This window comes from Drosophila nasuta, chromosome X (assembly GCF_023558535.2).
Source record: "Drosophila nasuta strain 15112-1781.00 chromosome X, ASM2355853v1, whole genome shotgun sequence".
NCBI classification, from domain to species: Eukaryota; Metazoa; Arthropoda; class Insecta; order Diptera; family Drosophilidae; genus Drosophila; species Drosophila nasuta.
Genome location: NC_083459.1, coordinates 2,542,305 through 2,559,433, shown reverse-complemented (window position 1 = coordinate 2,559,433; position 17,129 = coordinate 2,542,305). Strand labels below are relative to the sequence as shown.

The window sequence follows — 17,129 nt, the reverse complement described above, 5'->3', positions numbered from 1 at the left end:
TATTTTGAATATTTTCAAATTGTTTCTGTATTTTACTTTCATACGCAGATAAGTATGCTATATTTATACCCGCTACCCATAGGGTAGAAGGGTATTATAACTTTGTGCCGACAGGAAATGTATGTAACAGGTAGAAGGAGGCATCTCCGACCCTATAAAGTATATATATTCTTGATCAGCGTCAACAGCCGAGACGATCTAGCCATGTCCGTCTGTCCGTCTGTGTGTCTGTCCGTCTGTCCGTCTGTCCGTCTGTCCGTATGAAACACTGGATCTCAGAGACTATAAGAGATAGAGCTATAATTTTTTTTCGACAGCATTTGTTATGTTTGCACGCAGATCAAGTTTGTTTCAAATTTTTGCCACGCCCACTTCCGCCCCCGCAAATCAAAAAAATCGAATAACAAGCGTAATTTTAAAGCTAGAGTTGCGAATTTTGGTATATACAATATCTACTATAGTAGTTATGATTCCTGAAAATTCCGATCAGATAAAAATTGTCGAAGTTATTAAAGAAATACTTTTGTATGGGCAAAAACGCCTACTTACTAGGGGTCTTAGTTGCTTTGGCTGACAATCTGGTATAGTGTGCCGTCTATGGTATATTTTGAATGTGGTACTATGTCGATATACCAATACCATATACCATTTGGTATATTTTTAGTATTTTTGCAGTATATTCGGTATATTTTGAGAAAATACCGCAATAAAAGAAACATTTCTTTTATTCAAAATGGGTAGCGGGTATCTCACAGTCGAGTACACTCGACTGTAGCTTTCTTACTTGTTTTGATTAGGTTTGCAAGAAGAGCATTGAATTGTTGGCCAAGTTCTGTTAACTTGTGCTGCTTTTTTCTTCTGCTGTTGTTTTGCGATAGGCAGCAGACAAGAAGCGAGCGGGTCATGAGGAGGCGGGAGGGGTTAGGAGTGGTTGCCACCGCCTCCCACACGCTGTGCTTGGGCCAGCGTTGCCCATTTGCCCATTTGCCCGTTGCCCGCCTTGCGGTTAAAAGCAATTAATTTTGCAGGTTTATTATTGCCCTGGCACATCTTTGCCTGTTTGTCATTTAAAACGATATTTATCATTGTTGCCTCTGCTCGAGCTCATTTGCATATGCGAGGAGGGAAGAGCGGAGGGGGGCAAATGCTCAAAACTGAAACTGAAGCTGAAACTGAAACTGTGAACTGAGGAACTCGAACTGGGAGTGTCATTTGCCCGATAACTTTTACTGCCACCACCTCAAAGTGTTTTTGCTGTTTTTTTTTTTAGTATTTCATTTTATTTTCCATCTTCTTGTGCTGCTGCTTGTTGGGTGTTTGTGTGTGTGTGTGTTTGTGTGTGTGTGTGGTGCGGAAGCCGGGCAGCTTTTTCACTTCATCAATTAACCAAAGGCAGCAGAAATGTGTTTTTTGGCTCTAATTAGCATGCACATAAACAAAGTGAATCCTATTAGAGGGACTTTGGTCCCCTCTCTCTCTCCCTCCTCTCCCTCCTCTTTCCTTGGCTTCCTTTGCTGTATGACAATCCGATGCTTGAGGGCGGAGAGAGAGAGGAGGTGGAACGTGGCAAGCATCAATGTTGTAAAAACTGGACAATAAATACTTTGGCTAAGTGGGCGGCGGTCATCAACTTGCCGCTTGTCGTCGACATCAAACTCCGACTCCTTGTATTTGCCACATTTTGTCATTAGCGCCGAAAGGAAGGACACCCTTGAGAGGGGGAGACGGGGACGGGTACGGGGAAGAGACCCTAATGAAAACATGGTCGTAATGAGCCACACGCAAATTGATTGAAAAACCCTCACGAATTCAATCCCAAAAGTGCAGAGAAAGTGAAGCCGGGATAATTATGCTTGTCTCCTAGCTGCAGGATTCTTTTCCAATAAAAAGAAACATTAATTTATGTGCGAAACAATCCTTTAATTGCCTCACAATAGACAAGGGATGCCGGGAATATATCAAAATATCGATATATCGATAGGCGGTATTGATATTTTTAAGATGATATTTCCGATAGCAGCACAGCTCCTATGGAAGTCTATGTATATATTCTTGATCAGCGTCAACAGCCGTGACGATCTACAAATGTCCATCTGTCCGTCTGTCCGTATGAACACCTAGATCTCAGAGACTATAAGAGATAAAACTATAACATTTTTTCGACAGCATTTGTTATGTTTGCCCACAGATCAAGTTTGTTGTATTTTTTTAATTTAATTCTTCTAAATTAGATCAAATATTTCAATCGAAAGTTAGAGAAAATCATCAGTATCAGTTTGTTATTTTGAATAGACGAACTTCAGGCAACTCACAAGAAATGCTCTCATCCTCCACTGAGAGCATTTCTGGTGAGTTTTTAAATCGCAGAATATTTGTCTCGATTTGTGCCATGGAAAAATTTATCTCGGGCGTTTACATTTCCTTACAGGACCTGAAATAAAAAAACCCTTTCTATCTGGTCCTTTCGGGTCCTGTGTCAAACGAAGTCTATTGATGAAAGCTAAGCATATGCTAAAGAACATTCTAATCATCGTTGTGCTTGTTGTTCTTCTCGAGTTATTCTACCATTTATCATTTTGTTTTGATGCCATTCCATAGAGTTGGACCTTGTTATCATCCTTGCCGCACCCTAAAAGTATGCAATGAAGAATAACAAATGTTTTGCAAGCAAGCAAGGACTTACGAATTCGTCACCTTTCAAGGGATTAATGTCTTTCAAACAAGCAAAGATACAAAGAATGTTTTGTTTACTGTAAATCTCGTATATTTCGGTGATATTCTATTCGATCCTAAGAAGTCGCGTCAATCGAAGCGCTTGGGTGTAACCTATCAGCATTTAAATTGTCCTTATAGCTCACGAATTATCCTGTAATTTACAATTCACTTTTGATATTTTTGGTTTTGATACTTTTTGTTTTAACGAGAGGAATGCGGTAAGTTCTATGAAATGCGTAAGATTATTACTGCCTCACAATTCTACAATATATTCTGTATTGAGATGTGTGTCAATTAGGAACGCAGCTTTCGACGTTGCACAATGAAAGCGAACGCAAGATTGTTGTTGCTTGCCTGTGAAGTGGACGCAACCCAAACGCAACGCAATTCAAGACGGGGCTCATTAGTCAGATTTTCCCCCAAGTTTTTCAACTCCTTTACTTCTCTCTGTATCTGCTTCAACTCGTGCTTTGTTTTTGTGTCTAACTCAAGTGGGCAGCTTCCCCCATTTAGGGGCCATGCAACGAGCCTAGGGAGCAGCAAGTAGCAAGCGATCCCCCTCGTGTTTGCTTGAGCCTTGAGCAACCGCCGGACCAGCTTCGAGCTGCAGATTCCCGATTCCCGATTTGGAATGGGATAGGGATTGAGGGGTAAAATAAAGAGAGCAAGAGACCGAGAGAAAGCGAGAGAGTGCGTATCTAAATCGCAACCATATGCCCGAGATACGGATAGCAAAGCCAATTACCTGTCTCGCCGCACATTCACCTGTCACAGCTCCCCTTCCGCCCTTCTTTCCCCCCTCTTGCACAGTCCCCACGCGTGAGCAGCCAGCGGCTGCTCGGGGAAATAGCAAACTGGCGGCTCTGCTGGCACTGGCTCCGACAACGGCATCGGCATCGGCATCGGCACTGGCGGTTGCTGTCTCCGTGGGCCATGCGACAAATTTGACTTTTATGCTTTTGAGAATTGCCAGTGACACAGATACAGATACAGATACAGATACAGTTGGGGAGCTATAGATACAGATACAGGTACAAAAATAAACGCCCTCGACAGTTATGCAATTACAAGAGGTATGAAAATGCCAGCGTGGCACTTGATGTCCGTTGATGATGTTACACCTGTCTCCCCTTCCCCCTCTCTCTCTCTCTCTCTACTTCCCCCTCCGTGCTCCCTCTGTTTCCCTCTTTAGGATTGCAGCAACTGTAGCATAACTGAATCCACACCAAATCCCGTTCAGCTTCAACTGACTGCAGCCAGCAAATGTAAATGCTAAATGCGAGAACTTTTTGGTAAACAAGTGTGGCGGCCAATTGCCTGGAGGGTGTTGTAAAGAGCACAGAGAACGGAAGAGGAGAGAGTAGGTGAGGGGTGGAGGGTGAATATACACTGCGTGGCTGTTTAGTATATCCTGCTGTATCTGTATCTATAGCTGTTGCTGCTGCTGTTTGCTGTATCCGTATCTGTATCTGTCGCTAGCTAGCTAGCTGACTGGCTGACTGGCTGGCTAACTGGCTGTGTATCTGTATCTGTTTTTGTTGGTCAAAAGCAGAGAATTAAAATTCAAATTCCCAATTCATCAAGATAATCGCATTTCAGAACTTTTATTTGCTAAAGCGCGCTGAAGTCACATGTGTGTGGCAATTCGAAACTCTGTTTCTCTATCCCTCTATCCCTCTATCTCGCCATCCCCATCTCCATCCCTAGCTCACACTGTGTTGGTTGGTTTTGTTTGTGTAGCCCGAGCAGCGGATGTTGTAAATATTTGCAAATAGCCGCCGCTCGTTGCTGCTGTTGCGCCAACTCAATGCCCCCAACGGTCTGCGTTCACTCTGACCCAGAGCTGTGCTTTGCTTTGCTTTGCTTTACTTGTTGTTGTTATTGCTGCACACTCGCACACACACACATACACACACACACACATATGCACGCATTTGACATAGAGTGAAAAGGGGTTTTTAGGGCCAATTATTATTAATTGCTTTACAGATACAAACAACAACGACTCCGTTGCCGTCCTCAATCTCTCCCTCTCTACCTTTCTCTCTACAACTTTCCCAAAACTCCCTCCAAACACGAGCAAGCCAAAAAATGCTTTAAAATCCAACAGAAATTCCCACTGCTTTACTTTCGACCAAAAAACTAGATAATGAATGAAATGACTTAAAAAGCGCCTGCCAAAGCGGTAATAATAATAATAATAACGAAATGAATAGAAGTGGCATCAAAAAGTAGCAAGTAGCAAGTGGCAAGCAGAGGAGAGAACAAATAATAGATGCTTCAGCGAGTTGAGCAAGTGGCAAAGTAGACAAGCTGTTGCATAATGCGACTGTCTACTTCACAATGTGAATGACTCAATGCTTGAAGTTCGAATAATCCCGCTCTCCTTCTCAGTCCCAATAACGTCTGCACTTGTCGAGCGGATTTTCCAGCTGGCCAAGCAGCTGAAAAGTCGAATGCGAATAACTCTGATCCCTAAGTCGACAATGGTCCTTCCACTATGGATTATATGTCCATATTTTCAAAATTTAAGCTGTCTTTTTGCTTGTTATTCATTTATGTTCGCCTGCTATGTCACCTGCCACTTACGCCACTTGAAAAGTGTCAAATCATTATTTGAAATACCAGGCGAACATAACTCAGCAGTAAGCAATTAAATAAATATTTCACAATACTAAAGGATTTAATTTTACGAAATTTTAAATTTCAAATTCGGAGATCAAACAAAAATATTAAAAAATTTAGCATACGTTAAGGCTGAAAATCGTCATTGTCGTATCAAACGATAGATGGCGCTAGTCTTTAAGCAAGTAATTTGCTTTAATCACGGTTGCCATTCCAAAAAAATTTTTTGTACCAATTTTAGCAAAAATGCACCACAAATTTTTTCACGAAAGATCTTTTGTATTTCACAAATTGTGATTCACAATATATAACTGTTTACGTAGTGATAGACCATACATATTTTCTCAATTGATACAATACTTCGCAAATCGACTGTATGCGATATTTTCCAGTGTTAGTCATGGTTCAATTTCTAACTGATATAAAATTTTTGTCTGGTGGAACAGAGCCATTTGTTTAAATAATATGTGTGAACATAAAAGGCAGGCATATTGAAAATGTACCAAAATGAAAAAAGTGATACAATGTACCAACGCATAAAAAATGTACCAGTTTTGGTACATTTGTGCCAAAAGTGGCAACCGTGGCTGTAATATTGCTTGCAGCTGATTTATGTTCGTCTGGTATTTCATCAACTGACCAGGCTAAACTCTCACATGTATCAGACGAATCACGTCAAATCATTTTTTAAAATATAATACCAAACAAGCATAACTCAACAAGCAAGCAGAATTACAGATTTTTTTAGATTTGATTTATTTATTAAGTAATTTAACCAGTATAGCAATAAAGTACAATAACAAAACAGAAATTCAGTCATCTAATAAAATATAATACAAAATAAATATTTTGCTATGTTAACTGATTTAAATTTCTATATGTACATACTTTAAAATTTCAAATTCCGAGATCAGAGAAATATGTTTAACAAATTTGTAGCATACTTTGAGGCTGTATGAATAAACAAAAGATGGCGCTATTCGTTATTGCTTGCTGCTGATTTATGTTCGCCTGGTATTTTCACTTTTTTCTTGTCACTTTTTTGCCGTAATCAACAACAATAGACAGGTAGACAACTGAATTGAATGTTCAGCTACTGAATTGTTCCTGACTGTGAAATGCGGAGATGCTGACTTCTCTTCTATCTCTTCCATAATTTTTGTATTGCCACAAAATTATAATACCATTCTCTCTCACAGTCAGCCTATAAATTAAAAATTGATTGCAAGCCTCTCAAGCAAATTCCTTCTAGTGCATTGTGCTAAATAATTTGATGTTCTAACCAAACGCAGAATTAAAGTTTCAATGCAATTGTTATTAACAAACATCACAATTCAATTGTGGAAAAATGTTAATTGATGTGTGCCTCAAGACAGGCTTCAATACAGTTCAAACTTGCAAGACTTTTCAAAACAAAACGAGTGGCATTCAAAATGCCGCCCGAAAGTATGCAGCATACGACGGCCACCTGTAATAAGTATGCAATCAAACGTGTTCGACTTGCAACATATCGCAACATGTTCCACGTGGATGGTGTGGATTGTGTTCGAGAGCGTCACACACCAAACTGCTGCTAACTTAACAGCAATTGCTTCGATAACATAGACTGCTTAACATATCAAAATGTATTTTGAGCAATTTGAAAAATTGCACAAAATTAGCTGGGGAGAATCTATAAATTAAAAAGAAGTTGTTGAATTAAAACATTTTTGTTATGCATTTTAAATCTTTATTAAGTTTTCTGCGACTTTCGTTTTGTTTTATTCATCCTTTTTTGTTTTTTGTTTTTGTGTTAAATTTCTCATTAAATTAATTATAGTTTTAAAACGAGTTTCCATTTGTTGTGTTTGTTTTTCTTTAATAATTAATATATGCATAACGTTACTTACAGTTGGGTTTTTGCTTAAATTATACAATAATAATCATAATTTAATGACAATAATGTGCAAAACGTTTCGTTGCGATTTGCAAACGTTTCTCATTCATTTTGTTTTTTGTTTCGTATGTGTATGTGTGTGTGTGTGTGTGTGTTTGAGTGTATGTGTGTCTACTTTATCCATAACTTGCCTTTGCTCTCGTTCTACTGTTTTGTTATTTTGTGTTTGATTCTCAGACGGTTTTATTCGGTTTCGGTTTCTTAACTGATTTCGGGCGGCCCTTTTTAGTTGCACTCGCTCTCTCTCTCTCTCTCTCTCTCTCTCTCTCTCTCTCTCTCTCTCTCGCTCCCTCTTGCTTTCCCTCTTCTGCTTCTTGTTGTGGTTCATAGTTTTTCTTGTTTTATAAAATATCACATTTTAAGCTTTTTTTTTTTTTTTCTTCAAGTATAAGACAAAACTGAACAAATCTAGTTAACTTAAATAGCAATGCATACAAAAAGAAAAAAATTAAAATACAACTAATCATTATTATGTATAGCGACAAATGGAAGAAACTAGTTAATCAATGAACGCAAACAGTTTCATAAATCATTTCACTTATGTTCGTGTGTGTGCGCGTGTGTGTGTGTGTGTGGGGGGGAGGGGGATGTTGCACTTGTGCTTAATGTGGTTTTAGTTATGCTGTGTGTCTCTCTTTCTTCGTATTCTCTTCATTATTATTTATTTAAATCCAATAATTAATGCATTTCATTTGCTCTTCTTTTTTTATTTATATATTTTTTGTGTTTTTTTTTTTTTTTTATGCTTTACGTTTATGTTAGACATTTAAAACACTGCACAGTTTGAGAATTTAAAATTTAAATTTGATATACATTTGTGTGTGCGTGTGTGTGTGTGTGTGTGTTTCTGTGTGAATGCCCAAAAGTATGCAATGATTTCTTTGCGATAATATTGCCTCGCTGAGCGGTCATCTCTCTATCTATGCATCTCTTTCTATCGCTATCGCTATCGCTATCTCCATCTCTCTCTTTCTCTCTGCTGTGGTTCGACGTTCGGCTTTTTGCTTTCGGAATTCTCTTTTGAGTGTATTTTGTTTTGTTTTGTTTTGCTTGCTTTCTTTATATCTGCTACAAATTCATTTTTAAAATTTCCTTATTTATATTTTCTGCTTGCCATTTTATTAGTTTCATATTTTGTTTTGTTTTAATATGCGATTTGCAATGAAATTGGCGTTGACTTTGCTTTTTTTTTTTTCGTTTTTAAGTTTTTTTTTTCTTTTTTGTTTGATTTGGCGAATTTGCTGGCTGTGTAGCGAATTTTCCATTTCCATTTCCATTTTAAATTTTCCATTTCCTGTTTGTGATTTTCGGTTAAATTTCATTTTCATTTTCATTTCCAATTTGACTTTCACATGCGTCTTCAGCCATTTTGCTCTTTATCGATCTGTTTATATTGTATATTTATTTTGCCATCGACAGTGTGTGTTTTTTCTTTATAGTTTATCTTTGCTGTAATTCTTAATCGTAGTTTCAGTTAGTTGCACCACATGAAAGGGGGGATTGGGATACGATAAGATGGCTAGACAGGACTGAACTGGACAGGACAGGACAGGACAGAACGAGACAGAAGGGAACAATAATAATGACAACTTTTGCAATACTCTCTATTAATGTATATTGTATTTGTTTGTTTTTTATTTGTTTGTTTGTATATCCATCATATGTATGTTTAACTGTAGCTTTAGATCTACACATATATATTTTTTAAGACACATTTTTCAATAAGTAAGTGAACAACTCGCCAACTATGTGTGTAAGTGTGTGAATATATATTTATTTTTTCGTATTTTTGCGTTTTTTACTTTATTATGTTACTAAACTTGATTTCATTTCATTTCTATCATTATCATTATTATTATTTGCGCTTTACTTAAAGTTGACAGGCTTTGAACAAACACAAATAGTTCGCTTTTACTTTGCTTCCGCTTCCGCTTTCGCTTTGCTTCTCTTCTCTCTTCTCTTTGTAGTTCTTTTGTTATCGTTTTATAATTCCATTTGTTTTTGTTTTGTTTTTTTTTGCTGTTGGCTGCACGTCAATTAAATTGTTAACATGCCCAGTTTATTTACATTTTTATTTAACACTCAGAGCTTAAGCTTTACCAAGTAATTATCGTAATAGTAATAATAATATTAATAATAAAAAAAAAACATTTATAATATATATATGTATTTATATTTATTATTAAAATGTTTGCCATCAATATATTTCATCGTTTATCTCTATGTACAAGCATTGCTAGTTTATAAATTAACAAAAAAAATATTTATATGTTTTTATATTTCATATATATATATTTTTAAGGTTATCGATATATATATATATATATATCCCATATATATTAATGTGTATGATAATATGTTTTCCATATTTTATAATATATATATTTCTCGTTCATTTCGTTCGTATTTTTGCTTTTATCGAATCTACTTTTTAGATCTAGTTCACAAAAAAAAAATAATATATATATATATATATATATATTTAGATATACATAACAATTCTCTCGATTTCCATTCCAATTCTCAGCTCAAGTCTCCGACACATCAAAAAAAACGCTTTTCACATTAGTTAGAGGTTATTTATATGTATGTATAAATATATGGGGTATGGTTATCAATTGTTTATGTACATGAATAAATATATAGCATATAGACGTATAGCGTGCCCGATCTGCCAGATATCAATGGTTAATACATATATTTTGAATATATATACTCAACATGTTCTGTGCACATTTTGCGAAAGATTACACACACATACATACAGATATATATGGTATTATGATCGATATACATATGTATATATCTACATATATATCGATATTTTATATTCAATACTCAAATCGTTTATCGTTTAATATTCATAAAATTTACTACTTGATTCTTAAATGCCGAGCTGCAGTGAACTACCTAAGTATCCATATTTCTCCATCTATCGTTTTCAATCGGTATCGTTATCGGTATCGGTATCGCATTCGCATTCATCGCTATCGTTATCGTTATCGTTATCGTCTTGGGTGTATAACACTTTGTAGTTAGTCTGTGGTAGGTACCTTGCGTTCCGCTTCCATCGCTCGATTCGCACTCACAACATGTCCGCAAACGAACCATAATGCTCGTGAAAGATCGGACGGCAGCACTCCTCGATGGCATCATACTTATAGTGGCGACTGTGGTGGCCAGTGTGACCAAAGCGTTGCTTTTGCTGCTTCGCCTGTTTGTGGCTGAAATTGCTTTTGCTGCCGCTGTTGTTGCTGCTGCTGCTGCTGCTTGTGATGCTGTTGTTGCTGTTGCTATTGCTGATGATGTTGCTGTTGTGGTACTTGTGTGGTTGCCGATAACGCTGATGCTGCTGATGTTGATGCTGATGCTGATGCTGATGCGAATGCGAGTGCGAATGCGTATGTGGATGCTGATGCGGTTGATAGTAGTGGATGGCATGGCATGAGGCAGTCTTTGTATTGTATTCCTGCAGAGAAAGAGAAACATTTCATTAATTTGAGTGATTCGTCCATATGGTAAGTGCATACTTAAACTTTAATTGCATTTTTAAATGGCAAGTGGACAAGAATTTTGCATTTTCGACACCTTTGAGAAGTCGAATTACCAGCTTAAAACTGAGATCGATCTCAGACTTATCGAGCATCTTTTATAGATCTATTTTCATATCTGTTATCATCTCTATCATTTGGTTATTTAAATGAAAAATTTTTGTGCTTTCATTTTAACTAAAATTTCATTATTCTCCATCATTTCTGGTATAAATAAACCATATTTAATCTAACATTTCTAGTTTCTATATAATTTTTTTGTAATTTAATAGAAAATAAACACAAATTTATTTCTTTCTCTATCATTTTTGGTTTTTTTTGCACTAAATAAAGTATTATTAAACTAAAATTGTTTGCTTCTCTATATTTTTTTGGTATTTTAATATTAAATAAAGAATTTTTAAACTAACATTTCTCTCTTCAATATTATTTTTTGGTATTTTAATACTAAATAAATTAGCTTTATACACAATTTTAATTTTTCCCTTTAATTTTTTGTATTTTCATACCAAATAAACAATCTTTAAATTATCTCTATCTATTTATGATATTTTAATACCAAATAAACCATATTTTAACTAAGAATTCGTTCTTCTCTATAATTTTTGGTATTTTTAACATCAAGTAAAGAATCTTTAAAAACACTTTAATTTTTTTAACTCAAATTTTTGGTATTTTTATACTTAATAAAGGAGATTCAAAAACACATTTTTAGTATCTTAATACAGTATAAATTATTCATAATCTACATATTTCTTTCTTCTCTTTCACTTTTGGTATTTTAGTACTAAATAAACATTCGTATCACAAATTTTTCCCTAAAGAAGTGCATTTGGCACATGAAATGCTTTAAGCCACTTTTTAATTTCGCTCAAATCGTTTTCTTTCACACTTTTTATACCCGCTACCCATAGGGTAGAAGGGTATTATAACTTTGTGCCGGCAGGAAATGTATGTAACAGGTAAAAGGAGGCATCTTGACCCTATAAAGTATATATATTCTTGATAAGCGTCAACAGCCGAGATGATCGGGCCATGTCCGTCTGTCCGTCCGTCCGTATGAACACCTAGATCTCAGAGACTATAAGAGATAGAGCTATAATTTTCGACAGCATTTGTTATGTTTGCACGCAGATCAAGTGCCACGCCCACTTCCGCCTCCGTAAATCAAAAACATCGAATAACAAGCGTAATTGTAAAGCTAGAATTTTGGTATATACAATAATAAGTATAGTATTTATGATTCCTACAAATTTGGTTGCGATCAGATAAAAATTGTCAAAGTTATTAAAGAAATACTTTTGTATGGGCAAAAACGCCTACTTACTAGGGCTTTTAGTTGTTTTGGGCGACAATCTGGTACATTGTGCCGTCTATGGTATATTTTGAATGGTGTACTATATCGATATACCAAATATACCATTTGGTATATTTTTAGTATTCTTATTATATTTGGTATATTTTAATAATAATACCCCAAAATATATTTTTAGTAGTTTTGTAGTATAATTGGTATGTTTTGAGAATAATACCGCAAAATATATTGCTTTTATTCAAATTGGGTAGCGGGTATCTCACAGTCGAGCACACTCGACTGTAGCTTTCTTACTTGTTTTCAGTTGTTGCAATGCCTTTAGTTTAATTTGTCTCTTTCGGCATAGATTTCTACATTTATTGAAGTACTGCAACTAATGCGCTAATATCTGTGTCCACAAGGTCTTCTCTTAATTCTCTTCTCTATCTTTCTCTAATTCCCAGCTCTCTCTCTCTCTCTCTCTCGCTCTTTGTCGCCTTCTTCGTGCAGCAGTAGTCAACTATCGATGTTGCCCCATCTGCTTTGCCGCAAACTTTGCCTTCGATGGTCAGCAAAATGTTGCCAAAATTTTGTCGCAACAAATTGGCAAATGTTTTGTTGCATTTGTCGCTCTTCGCTCCTGTGTAAAGGAGCGGCTTAAAGGTCGCATGTGAAGTTGTTGCTGTTGCTGTTGCTGCCATGGCCCTGAAGCCGCATACATAAGTATTATCAATAAATTGCATCTGACTGGCAACGCAGACAACGACGTAGGGTTAGTTCAACCCACGCCGGAAGAGAGGAAGAGAGGCGAGGCGGGGGCAGAGCGAGGGCAACAAATCTCTTGGCCATTGTCTGCTCTGTGGTCCAGTCCATTATTAAAAGGCTAAAACAAAATGTGTTAGCCGCATTTCTCTGGCGATCTCAATTTTCAGCTGTGCAGCAGCAGCAGCAGCAGCTGCCTCGTGTGGCACCTTGTTCTAATTTATTTATTGTTGCATGCATGTACAATATAATTTTATTGGGTGTCTGGCCAGTCAGCCAGCCAGCCAGCCAGTGAAGCCAAGCCAACAGCCTGCGACCCACTTGCCACTTGCCACTTGCCACTTGTGTCTTGCCAACGCTTCGTCACTTGACCGCATTGCGAGCTTTAACAATTATGCTGGAAATTTGTGAAGAGTCAACACCGTAACGGGCTGCCAATTTGATACACTTGCCACAACACACAAATACCCAAATACACACACACACACACACACAGATGTGAGGAGCTGTTATTAGTCCTTTCTGTTGTTGTTGTTATTTTGAGGGGGCAGCGCATTTGACATTTGGCGCCAAAGTTATTAAGCGGACGGACAAGAGAGAACTCCCCAAAAGCGGCTTAAACAGCCAGCCAAATGAAATACAAATGCGCCAGATACCGAGACAATGACAGTGTGTGTGTGAGGGAGAGAGAAAGGGAACGAGAGAGAGAGGGAGAGGGAGAGGGAGAGGCACACACACATGTTGGTCCACCGGATGGTTGGGCAAACTGCTTTTTTGTTTTAAGTTTATTGATGTCGACGTGCGTTTTTCATGCCTCAGCAAACAGGCGCACAGAATGGACAGCCTGATGGCTACAGGGCAGGTAACACACACACACACACATAGAGGGGGTGGGTGGGGGTAGCAAATCGGCTGGCAGACGCGTCTGCGACGTGACAAAACCCATTATAGATGCGACCACAAAGATAACACGCTGCCAGCGCCCAGACCAGAGAACAGAGAACAGAAAACCGAAAACAGACAACAGACCAGCAACTGAAAATGAAACTGAAACTGGAGTTGGAGATGGAGATGGAGACGAAGCTCCTCCTGGCAACTGGCAACTGGCAACTGGCAACTGATGGATGCATGTAAGCGTATGAATGGCAATGAATTGGGAGACGGACCCCCGACCCCCGAAAAAAAAAGGAACACACAGATAATATATATAACCACACAACAAAACGAAAAGCTAAAGTGAAGTTGCTGAGTTGGCAGCTGAGTGGAGTTAGGGTATTTGCAGGTCGTGCAAGCTGCGCGCTGTTTGGGTTTCATAAATTTCATTTTGTAACCATCAAAAAGTTAAGTCAACGATAAATTGAATGGCTGCATGATTGACTGACTGACTGAGTGAATGAGTGAGGGAATGAATGCGTGAATGGTTGAATGAGACACAGCTGAGGCCTTCGCAATTGCCTCGTCGGTCATTGTGCAGCACAACGGTTGCCCAGACAGACGGATAGACGGACAGACAGACGCTCTGATAGGCAACCAGACAATCAACGACAGCAGACAGCAGCATACACACACACACACACAGCACACACTAATACACACTCGCACCTATAGATGGATATATCAAAAGCGTCAATATAAATATAAAAATGACAACAGCAGCGACAGCGACCAAAAGTCAAAAGCCGTCAAAATGCGACATTGAACCTTTAACCATCGCTTCAGCAAAGGAAAAGAGGAGCAAGCTGGAACATCAATTCGGAGCAGATGGGAACTGAACTATGCTTTAATCAAAGCGCACAGCAGGCACTAAATATTTGGAATCTGGTTCACTTAGTGCTCGAAAAAAAAAACATAAAATATGATCGCTTTAAAATGACAACTTGTTCTTTGTTAAGTGAAGAATCTGTTAATGCAAATAGTATTCTAATATGTAAGATAATAAATGCATATTATAAACTCACAAAACTTATAACAGGCAATGATAAATTCATCTGTGAAAAATTTAATCTAATTTGTCTTCTATTTAATTGAATTTATGTTATTCGCAACAACAGCATAATTAAAAGACAGATTCTTGTACAGACTCTCCCTCTCTCTCTCTCTCTCTCACTCTCTTCCTCTCTCCCTCTCATCCGTAAAGATTAAACTAAGTTGTCTTCTATTTAAACCATGTGAATTTAATTCAAATTATTCATAACAATAGTATAATTAAAAGATACACACACTCTCTCTCTCTTCCTCCCTCTTTCTTTCTATGTCTGTTTATCTCTTTTCTTTTCATTCCCACTCCACACTGGCCTCACTCTCGCTTTATTTGCTGCCTCTTCACATATTGGCTTTCACTTGGGCCAACTGCATTTCGTTGAGCACACAGCAAAACCAAAAAAGAGTAGAAAAAGAAAAAGTGTTGCCTACTTTAGTGCGCACATTTCGTAGCATACTTTTTTGGGCGCATCGCCATTAAAGCGTTTTGAAGGCGCTTTTCGCGCAATTCGACTGGTGCACAATTTCTGACAGGCCATAAATTGACGCCATTGCTATTTTCCATTTCCATTTCCATTGCCATTGCTGTTGCCCCACAGTTTGCCAACGAAGCAGTTCAGAATTGCTTGAGACTGTTGCTGGACGAGGAGGGGGACGTGGAGGAGGAGGAGAAGGAGGAGGAGGAGGCTTTTTCTGTTCTGTTCTCTGTTCTCTCGGCTTTGGTTGTCTGCATGGAAATGCGCGCTGTGCCAAGCCCAAGTAAATATGCAAACAAACACACACACACACACACACATACATACATACAGAGGTGGTCAGCAGTGCGGTTGTTGTTGCTTGTTTGTGTCTGCCGTTGTTTATGCTGCACGGCGAAAACGAAGCGCAAGCAACGCACTGCAGACAGAGAGAAGGCCGCTCCGCCTCTCTCTCTCTCTCTCTGGCAGGTCAAACAAAAGCCGTTGCACAAATATAGGTGTGAAGCGGTAACAACAACAACAACAGCAGCAATAACATCAAACAAAGTGGTAACTCGCTGAATACCCTGTAAAGTCTGCAGCAGCTCAGAATGCTCGAAAAAGCGCAAAAGTTAATTAATATATTATAATATTGTTCAAGTTAAATATATCTTCAGAATATGAGCTCAATTTGTCCTCTAATGCGTGGTAATTGCTTTTGTTTGCTTGTATTGCTTCACTATCCAATAAAGTTGCGATTTATTAAATGAATCTGTAGTTAAATGTCTAGCTAACAGTTTACCTTATTACTTATATTGTTGTTTCTCTCTTATGCATAGGAAAAAACTAAAATGGCCCAAAAATAGATGCTTTGATTGACTATGGTATATTGTGAATGTAGTAGTATATCGAATACATATTCTTCGATATATTCTGTTGGTATATTTGAAGAATCCGGTATATTTTAATAATCTGGTATGAATATAGTAGTATATCGATTTATCAATTGTATAGCATTCAGTATATTAATTTGCTATACTTTAAGAATTGTTTGATTGACAATCTGGTATATTTTTTACCTTATGGTATATTGTGAATGTAGTAGTATATCGAATATATATTTTTCGGTAAATTTTTTTGGTATATTTGAAGAATTTGTATATTTTAAGAATCTGATATATTACTGGCTTTATGGTATATTGGGAATGTAGTAGTATAAGGATTATATATTCTTCGGTATATTATTTTAGTATATTGTGAATGTAGTAGTATATCGATTTATGAATAATATAGCATTCAGTATATTAATTTGCTATATTTTAAGAATTGTTTGATTGACAATCTGGTATATTTTTTACTTTATGGTATATTGTGAATGTAGTAGTATATAGATTTACTTATTATTTTGAAAATAATACTGCACATTTTTCATTAGAAAGGGGGGCCTTAACATAATATAAGCTAACTTTGCATTAATAATCAATATTGATAACAAAAAAAGTATGCTCGTGGTATATCAAAGATTATATTAGAAAAGAAGGCAAAATACACACATTTGTGCTTCTCTTTAGGGTTATTAATAACCGTATACTAGAACACACACAATATGCTTAGAGGTATTTACAGCATTCAACAATTCTTCGTTTTAAACGACATAGCATAAAAAACAAGAAGTCTCTGCTTTCGCGGAGTATCTGGATGTTGTTGATTGCAACCAGCTGCTGTTGTTGCTGCTGTTTTACTTGTACAGTTAATGAAGCACACGTCGCGTTACATTGCCAAACTAAAAGTCCAACAACCGCAACGAGCTA

The 17,129-nt window shown here is 37.3% G+C and overlaps 1 protein-coding gene across 1 annotated transcript in view; it reads right to left on the bottom strand.

The window, feature by feature from the left end:
- Positions 1–10,606: 10,606 nt before the first annotated feature.
- Positions 10,607–17,129, bottom strand: part of LOC132795497 (hornerin) — a 110,834-nt gene continuing 104,311 nt past the window's right edge. Inside the window, exon 6 of the mRNA XM_060806237.1 lies at positions 10,607–10,745. The gene's annotated coding sequence lies outside the window, so the exon portion shown is untranslated. The remainder of the gene's footprint in view (positions 10,746–17,129) is intronic.